Genomic DNA, 10373 nt, shown 5'->3' with positions numbered 1-10373 from the left:
TAATTTAAATTTTAATTATAATAAAACAAAAGTTCTAATCTGATAGTTAGATATAAAAAGCGAAATATACAATCTGCAGAAGCATACACTACTAAATCTTGAAACTGAAATTCAAACGCAAACTGAATATTAAAATAAATTCTGTTTCAAAATTATAAATACTGTAATAGTTTATAAAGCAGCTGGAAAAATAACAGTGATTCAAAAGTAACTTCGGGTCTTAATTCTCTGGTTTTTGTACAGGTACCTTCTACATCAAGTACTTAGCAAAAGAAAAAAAAAGAAAGAAGAAATAAAATGGCTATTTCTCAAGCGTTAATCTACCAGACTATGGCTAGAATAACAATTTCTTAGAATCCAGTATTAGAAAGCTTAGATTCTGGTTGAGCAGAAGACACTTCTGCTTGGTCACTTCACTCTTGTCATTCACAGGAAGGGGAAGAAATGACATGGATACTGACTTTGACAAAACTACAAGTTGCAGGCTTAGAGCTTGCATAAACATTAAAAAACAGCAACTAATGCCCACTTCTGCTTCTTCTTCCACAGCACGCATAAGGCTGCAGCATAAGATGTATAGCAAAGTGGGAGGAAAAGGCATCTGCAAGCCTTAAAAGACTGTCCTTGTTTTATTGCTGACCGTTAGCATTAGCATTAGCTGGTTGCTGGTTGATAAACACATCTCAATGGCAGCACTGAGTCGCCCCAAACAATATTACCATCCTGTTGTGGCATCTGGCCATGGTGGTACCCAGTACAGCCTTGAAGGGGACGTGTCTGAGGGACTATAACATCTCCGGATGTATCCTGGTGGATACCCACTTTATGAGAGCGCCCGATCTAGTGGTTTTTCATCACTTTGAGCTAAGGGTGCACAATCAGCACCTTCCAGTCGATATTCAATGCCCAAGCAGAAGTGGGCATGGCTTTTTAGAAGTTTACAAAACAACAAGTAACTTGTCACCATACAACACCCTTTCAACCTCACCATGTCATATCACCCCTGCTTCGACATTACCGTACGCACGGGAAACTGTTACAGAAGAAACCAGATTTCGAATGTTGGTTAGTACCAGAAAACAAGAGCTGGCTAAGCTTCAAGGTGGTGAGCACCAAAAATGCAATAAAGGAGCGATGTAACAAGAGCTAAAGAAGAACTCAAAGTGCAACTCACGGCCGCTGCCAAAAACCTCTACCGAAGGAGGCGCTGCTTCCAACGATTTCACGCTGTTATTTCTACCTGGCCTTTGAAAACACGCAGTCTCCACATTATATCACCGAGAAGCTCTGAGGAACTCTCTTTCCAGGCTGGGACTGCGCCTGTGGTGCTGGGACCGTCCCAAGAGACTATGGCTGGTGCTCTCTGAACTCCTTCATCCACGTAGATGACTTTAAATCTATATTAAGGCCCTGGCTGAGTATTTGAGAGGCGACTAAAGATCCGAAAAGGTATAATGAGTATTTTACCTGGAGACAAGACTATGGGTTAAATCTATACAGACTGGAGAGAGACTGTGCAACATCTGTCCCATATACGGACGTATTTCCGACTCAAAAGGTTTACGAGGATTTGAGTGTGGACAAATGGTAATGAACGGCGGGTGCTGCCACGCAGAACTGCTTTAATAAATCTCTCAAGAATCAGGGAAGATATATGTCCTAATTTTCGCTGAGTTCAATGTGTTCCCAGAACAACATTTTATTTTGTCTTAAGTGGCTCCGGGATCGGGATAAGTCTGTATTTTGACAGTTATGTTGACTCCAGGAAGATGCTGAACGTTTAATTTCTTCTAACTTGAACGATGCATCGTGCACCGAAAAAAGATGCAAGACATGTGTGTAGATGAAAGATATTTGTCTAGAGTGTCTACGCAGGAAAAAATTATTAAAATGCTACTAAGATAGAACAAAAAGATGCAGGGTGGTAAAAAAGAAAAAAATGCAAGGTCCTATATAAGTTTTATTAACATTATACACCTTGAGACATCAGTGTCCGTTAAAGGCGTGATGGTCTACATGGAACTGGAAAACATAACGGAAAGCAAAAACGCACACACAAACAAGCAATAGGGCAGGTGCTGGGTCTAGAGTATACTGTTTGAAAGTTGCCTTTTCAAATGCTATTGCAAATGCGAATGAAAACGGGCAAAAATAGCACGCTTAATGTACAAAAACTGCAAAACAGTACAAAGGAAAAGTAAAAGCATGCGCCACATGATGTGGACTGTGAAACGGAAAACAAAAAGGTCAACTTACCATTTTAGAAAGCAGGGCAGTAGGGAATGCAAAAACACGCGTTCTAGGCGACTAGCTGTTCACTGTGAATGCTTAAGTTAAAACATTTTAACTTAAATTTGGTAAATTTTAGTCATGCAGAATGAGCATGAGCACAAAATGGCACATGTGCTAATCTACGCGCTCCAGTGGAACCTAAACACGTTCTGTGAATAGTCTGCAAGCACTTTAAAAGGCTGTGAGGTGCGGTGGTCTATTCAGGTGTTTACACTGACAGCATCAAAACACTTTCATACAAATACAACATGTTCACGTGCACTTTCTTTGCCTGTTTATATGCTGCTGGGGCTATGGTACCAAACGAAACCAATGTGCAAACCTTGCTTTTTCGCTCATCAGCACGCTTGTATATCCTGCAAAGATTGTGTGGCTCTATGTGAGTAAACCAGCATGTGTGTGGGGAAATGCAATAAAACTAAACACCCATATCAACCATTTTCTGCAATGCATGCTTAGACTGAACATGATCAAAGCTTTAAACACAGAACTTCATCTGTAAAAACAAAACCTGAAACAAGTAGTGACTGTTAATGGAATCCATTTTAATTGCTACCCAATGATATTGTATGTAAGTGATACAGTTTCAATAAATTATCAAATATGGCTTTCATTTACACTGCATAGGGATGAGCATGCATGATAAAACACCAAAAGATAAGGCACATGACTCTCCATGGAGAGGCTCGTATTTTCTTTTTTAAACTGGCAGCAAATTTCCATCTAAATCACCTGATAAGATATTACACCTAGAATTATTTTCAATTGGAGATGGGAGAGTGCAAGATTTTAGAGAAAAGAACAATGACTAATGTCCTTGTAAACCATTTAAAAAAAAGGGGGGGCTCTCCAAATTGTAGTAAAGAAAGAAAGAAAAAAAAAAAAAAGAATCCATCTCATTAAAAAAACAATTACGCTCAAAGAGTTTTGCTGCCAGTCTGCACAGAAAAAAAAAAAGGAGAAAACTAGAGTATGGAGACAAATACGGAAATATACTTTGGGAACTACCAAAATATTGAACGATAAGACAAATATGTGCCATTAAAAATTGATACAGGACAAAAAATGTAATAAAACCACTATTTAAAAAATCATCTGAACCTATGATCACGTGCAAACGATTAGTTGAACAAGGCACCTATTGCACATTGATCCATCAGGTTGCTGGTGTGCAATCAGAGGTCCAAGGTACATATGGGAAAGAACCAAATAAACAGATGCAATGTTTGGCATAAAAATAAATCATGACCGATCTGATCCATAGCTTTGCCTCGGAGCATTTCTATTTAAATTTAACTGGTGAGGACCCACCAGTCCAGGGTGCAGGGTATTTTTAAGACCTCCGTCAGGAGGGATGGCATGTACAGGGCAGGCTCCTCCGGATGGGCTGGTCCAGATAGCCTTGCCCTGGGAGGGCTGTGCCACCCATGTGGGGTGGAGGTGGTGGACTCTGTCAGACACTGCGCCCAGCGCATCTGTCGTCGAAGGGCAATGCTAGACGTTTTCTTTGTCTGCGGGGTTGCAGAACCACACACGTACTACCTAAATTAAAAAAAAAAAAAGAAAAAGAAAAAGGAAACCGCTAGATTGGTTCTAGCCAATAAATATGATGGAGCCAAACCTGAGGCATTTACATCTCTCCAGGCCTAGTCATCAGATATGTGTGTGATCTCCAGGAGTGTTGGGTCAGCACTTCTACAAAGTATAATTTCCAGAGCAGAACGGACTGTGCCTTCCAAACTGGTCCTCCTCTTTTTCTTGTGTCGACAAACAATCTGCCTGGATTTTGTACATCTGGAAAATAAGGAAAAAAATAAAGAGGTGTAGATGAGAAACTTGTTCTTTGTTTGAAAATATTAAGATTTGATAAACTAAACATCAAGCATGTGACATTTTTAAGCTTACATATATTTGACTGTTCAAACGATTAGTATTAAAATATAGCAAAAACAACAGGTTTTGACAGGCCATCAGTAGTTTGATATTTCATTGTAGTGCTACAACAGCATTTCTGCAATGCAATCTATGTCAGGTTTTAACAGCTGTAGGCATTTGTGGGCAGTGCTAATCAAACTAGTCACGTCAAGTAATTTCATTACTTGTTACATTTAACTAGGTTAACTTGTCATTTTGTAGCACATTACATTTCAACTCTTCCCAACACTGGTGAAGGAGTAATAAATGAGCACGGCATAAACTGAAACCGTTTCAAATGTCAATTCTCACATACAAAAATACACTTAGCACGATTAGAAACCAGCTACGTCCGAGTAAACAAGTAACAAGGATCGAGGTAGTAATCAAGTTCAACGACAGGGTCGCAGTGTACTGGCATCCGAGTGGTTTTCGAATTCTCGGCCTCATTCAACTACCTCTGAGAAGGGCTTGAGTTTGGTAAGCATATTCTGAAATCTGCTTTTCGAGGAGCCTCAAAGCGGCAGATAGTCGTCTGACTGAACATTCGCTCAGACACAAACACTTCGCAGTTAGCACGAAACGGTTTCACGCGTAAATTGCATACAGCGGTTAGACGCCTCAAACTCACTGCAGAGGTTTCAGCGAGCCTCACGTCTGCCTGCAGCTTTCCAGGGTGATGCGCTTGTGTTTGAGCTTCGCAAACTGCCTTAAGTCTTCTGTAGTCAGATTCTCCTAAAAACCAAACGTAAATAGGAATGCGTTAGTTATCAAAAACGAAAGATTTGAACTGAACTTTGATTGCAAGGTCAAAACCTCACCTCCTCCTCAGGAATCGCTGCACCCTCCACTGATGAGCCGTTCTGGCTGCGCTCGGCGTCTGACCCGAAGAGAGGTTCCCGTACGGAGCCTCCAGTTGAAAAACCTGGGCCTGAAACCATTCCCGCGGAGATGGTGACATCGATGGGGATGATGCGGACGGGCCGGGGGCCTGAGAAACATTAGCGGGGGCCGTACGTGACAGTCCGGCCAAAACGAGGGGTTCCAGGTGTGTAATAATCTAATTCCGGTGGGTACTGATGATGTCCTGGCGTAAGATTACATTGTGCCGTCGGCTTGTTTTCGCTACCAGTATTCACTCAACATCCTTTCGGTTTTTACTTCAGCCGGAATCTTGATTTGTTCCCTGGTTTCAGCGATAGGCGGCTGATGCCCGCCGGCTGGGCGGCTGCCGCTCCCGCGACCTGGACTGGTGAATCCCGCGCAGCAAACGGGTACCAGTGTTTGGGTTGCAAAAATCACCACCTTGCAGGTCGCTCGTTTTAAAATCGCCGGGAAACGGGAAGATGGGTCTGGTGCGTCGCAGGGCCGATTCTGTTAAAATGGGCTTTGTTAAAAGCAGGCTCGGACTGGAAGAGCGCTGTGTGCGCGAACTGCAAAAGACGCACCGCCGAGTCCATCCAGGCCCGGCGCTTGGAGGATACATGGCCCGTTGACCTCGTAGGGTCTGGCAGTCCGCTCCGTCGGGCCTGTGGTCTATCCGTCATCTTCCTACCCCCAAAAAAGCTGTAGATTTCAAGCGAGAAAGCGTTGAGGCTGTTGGTTTGATCAATAATCGGCCATAAGTAGCCTCCATGCGGTGATGTTTGTAAATACCAGGGGTTTTTGTAAACCAAAGTAGATTTGAGAAGCCTGTGCCTCAAACCGCTGGCGTCCCAACATCAGCCTGTGTGGAAATCGCGGCGCAGATCGCTTAATGGCCGGCCATCAATTGGAGGCCTTCGCAGAGAGTCTAGAAACTCACCAACACCAACTCTTCCCAATCTCAATTCTGATCCTGTCCCCCCACAGGTTTTCCTAATCAGAAATCGGGTTGGGGCTGAGGTCTTGACCATCTCCTCTCCTATTGGTCAGTGCGCCTCAGACAATAAGCCACAGCTGACGGTGAATTTGTGAATGAACTTGGTTTTCTCGATGGGCGAAGACGCTTGCTTAGGAATGTGAGGTGTATCTGTGTATATTTGCATTTTCAAAGTACACAAATCACGCATTTAATAATAAAAAATCATACTGACGAAACGCACGATAAGCCGATCCCGCTTTATCTTACGCACGTGGAGTATTTACAATGCAAATAGCACCGTTTATTCGTGTTTGTATTAATATTCATGCCACATTAAGTAAACCCGTGTTTCAGTAATATGCACTTTAATGAGCTTTCTTGATATTGAAATTCTCGAGAGTCGTGGGAAAAAATCTAGTTCACAGTGCAATTTGTTAAATACAGTTTTTAAAGGTTTTTTTATACGTGCTTAAAAATGCGATTTCATTCAGATTTTCATTTCATTTTCAATATAAAAAAATGCAAACAAACTGTACAATCGGTAAAATTGCATCCACGTGTATTTTCGCCGTTCTGTTTGGCCAAGAGCGACAAATAAAAGGTGAAATGTTTGTCTGTTGCTGATAAGCAATTGGATTACAAGCGTGGCATCTCCCACCTTCACGCCGCCTGCCGAATCACTGACAGACGAGTATTTTGAAAATGGAGACAATAATGACTTGCTGCTATGGAATCGCAATTATTATTTCAGTTCACTTTTAGTTTCATATAGGCTATTTTTAGGCTACATGTTTTTCAAAAACGAATTTATACGAATAAAAGCCTATCCTAGCCATCAGAGGCTGAATCTCAATAATATAATTTAAAAAGCTGCATCATTATGGGATAGTCGTTTTATGATCTAATACTCAAAATGCACAAGCGTGCTTCCCCTCGTATTATTTATTATTATTACAAGAGTTTGTGATTTTATCATCTTCATCACATTTATAATTTATTGTATTATATATTACTGTGATTATTCTAAGTGCACCGTAAATATCCATCTAGCTTTATCTTTAAGAAATGTAGCTGCTGTCTTTTTTTTTAAAAAAAGTAGATTAGCTGAAATGATAAAGTCTAGTTATATTCAAGAGCACTTAAAAGTGTCGTTGAATTCCGTATAAATGCAAATTTTTGGCCACTTAAATTGGCCTGATATAAAATAGCATGGCATAAGTTGGGCTAAGACGCAGTGTAGCCTTTACGCATCGTTTACAGTTTGGAAGGACTCTGCAGACTCATCGATACAGCTGTGCACCCCCGACCGAGCCGATCGGTGCAGATTGCGGCAGGAAGACGCGCCGCAGGAAAGTGGATGGGGGAGGCATTGTGCCAGAAGAGCCCGAGGCCCCCCGCCGCTTCCAGATCCAGAGTTGCGATGGCCGGCCATTAGCTGCCTTTCAGCGCTGAACAATAAGTCGCAACCCTTTGATTCCGCCCCTACCCTCCTCTGGAAGCAAACACTACACAAAAGTTTCACTGACGCACATCCCGAACTCTCTCTCTCCAGCATCAACGTGCACACATGTAATCACGAAAACTAAACAAAAACGAAACCTCTCGGTGCTGATACGCTAAATCGATCCTGGCGTTCATATTGCACGCACGTGCATATTATAAGCAGTTTTCGCGTACATATGATACGCGTCCAGCCCACGAGCAGAACATACGCGCCGACCTTCATTTTCCCCTATTTATACGCACTATCACGAATGGACCGTTTTAGACCTTAATTATTGACGTTCGGTGCATTGTACTGTAGTTTAATGGCATGTTGTTTATCGACTAAATGTCCTTTTGAAAAAGTTTTAAAACTTCTAAATTGTGAAAATGACAAGATTAGGACCTTTTGAGCGAACGGGCACATTCTCACAACATAACGTTTTTAAAAAGCTATAAATAAGGCCAAAACTTAATGTAAAACATTCTCTAACAGCGTCCTTAAGATATTAGTTGTACTGGAAAGTAATTTTTATATAATAAATAATCATAACAAGAACACTGGACAATATATATATATATATATATATATATATATATATATATATATATATATATATATATATATATATATATATATATATATATATATACACATACACACACACTCACACACTATGTATAAATAAATAAAACATTCAAATAAAAGTGCCCTATATTTAAATAAAATTAGAGTAGTAGTAAGGTTAATAAGTGTTTTAAAATTAAACAAAAACATTAAATAATGCTATATTTTGATTAGAAAAAAAGTGTAGGATGGTTAAAGTGCATGTCATCATAGAGACTGAATCTATGATTTAAAATGATCGAAATAACTACTATGCACAAATGTGCCTCCGCAGTCTGCTTTGATTCCTATTCTAATCTCCCTAAAGCTTCGCCACCCACCCAGAGCATCACACAGCATCAGCACAAGCACAGCCAACTCCAACCTAAAACAATCAACCCCCTGCCATCAAACACACTCTCTCAGACCAGGAGCTATAGGTCACAACTGAGCTGTCCATCTCTTCCGGTCACAAAGCCTAGGAAAGGACACACAGGAGGCCTCCGGGGCCAGTCAAAGCTTTTAAAAGACATCAAACCACCGCTGCAGGCATTGTGGTGGCCCATGGACTTGGGTGGGGATTGTTATGTAAAGTGCAGACATAGGAGGAGAAAGTGGAGATAGATGAGAACAGGCCCAGCGAGGGACAGCAGAACCAGGATTAGCCCGCGAAAAACACTCCCAGATGGCTCCGTTTGCAGGCTTGTGTACTGCAAGATCTACAGGCGACAAAACTTTGTTGTTCAACCGGACGTTCAGTAATACGGGCGACAGCATCGCCCCACCCATGTTTACGTGTAACGCATGCTAAAACATTTCAGGCGGTGGTTACTTCTGCATCAGAATTTTATTTTAGATATGTAGGAACCAAATGTTGTTGCTGACAAAGGGCGGACATGTGGTAAAATGCAAGCTGAGATGAAATGATGCGTTTGATGATCACAATCTGAGGAGGAAGGAAATGCGGGAAAGCAAACATAAAGCTCTTACATGCGTCTATATAAAAAAGCCTATTAATATTTAACCAAAATATTTGGATGGTAGTTCTGTCAAACGATTAATCACATGCAAAATAAAGGTTTTTGTTTACATAACATGTGTACTGTGTTTATTTATTATGTATACAAGCACGTGTTTGTATTTATATATACATAATAAATATAAACAGCGTAGCAGCACACATATATTATGTAAATAAAAACGTTTATTTTGGATGCATAATTAATTGGTTCACAGCACTAATAAAAAGTTAATCAAATAACTAAAACTTTGCAGAGATCAAATATCATGGCATCTTGTATTATATGAAACAGGGTTATTAGTTTAAAAAAAAAGAGAAAAATGTTTTATTTGAAATATTTGCTAAAGCAACATTTTATTCAGTTACTTGGTGAGCTAAAACAACTAAAAATTAAAAAACCTTTATAGATGTATAAAAGAGTAGTAACTAACAAAAATGACTAAATAAATATGGAAAAGACAAAAATAAAAAGAACAAAAAAAACTATAATAGTATACCAACACCAGTATAAAACTCTCGGTTGTTGGCTGTACTCCTCTGAATAATAATGATAAAAGCAATATAAATACATAAAAATATTTCAAGATGCAGCATGTAGTATAATGTTATGTCATAATAAATCATTTTATAGTGCCCTATAAATTTTGCTTAATGTAGGCCCAAAGTGTGGGGAAAAATAAGTATGTGATTTTTATTTATTTATTTTTAAAAAACGACATTTAGGTTTTAGTATCTGATAAACAGGTATGTGACCTCTCTTCCCTCTGCCCCATTCACTTATACAACCTGTCCGATGGCCTTTTGATTGCTTTTGACACCCTGCTGACGACTACTGCCTCTCTCCCCACATATCTTGATCGGGTGGCCTATGGCTGCCTTCCTCACCATTCACAGTTACAATGGCCTTTAATGGCTCTCCCCCCACAGACACCTCAATGAGGCTGGATCTGTGATGGGCTGCTCTGAACCACACCTTATGGAGCAGTTAAGTGGCCCATCGCAGAAAAGAACCTATACTGGGGGAGGTTGTGTCTCCTTTACCCACGTTCTGTTTAGTTGGGATGAGCTGGAGAAGACAAACAAACCTAAAACAAGTATCAACAGAAATGAAGCTTGAGACAGGTGTTTCAGAAGAATTCAGGATTTGAGATCAAACATAATTATTATCATTTTCCTTTTCCAAAAGTCCTTGATATATAGCTGATGCAACACTA

The 10373-nt window shown here is 40.4% G+C and overlaps 2 pseudogenes; one reads left to right on the top strand and one right to left on the bottom strand.

The window, feature by feature from the left end:
* Positions 1-741: 741 nt before the first annotated feature.
* Positions 742-1591, top strand: LOC122333948 (annotated as a pseudogene).
* A 2154-nt stretch (positions 1592-3745) lies between these two features.
* On the bottom strand, positions 3746-7775 carry LOC122333947 (annotated as a pseudogene).
* Positions 7776-10373: the final 2598 nt, after the last annotated feature.

This window comes from Puntigrus tetrazona, unplaced genomic scaffold (assembly GCF_018831695.1).
Source record: "Puntigrus tetrazona isolate hp1 unplaced genomic scaffold, ASM1883169v1 S000000446, whole genome shotgun sequence".
Taxonomy (NCBI): Eukaryota; Metazoa; Chordata; class Actinopteri; order Cypriniformes; family Cyprinidae; genus Puntigrus; species Puntigrus tetrazona.
This window is presented reverse-complemented; position numbering and strand designations above follow the sequence as displayed.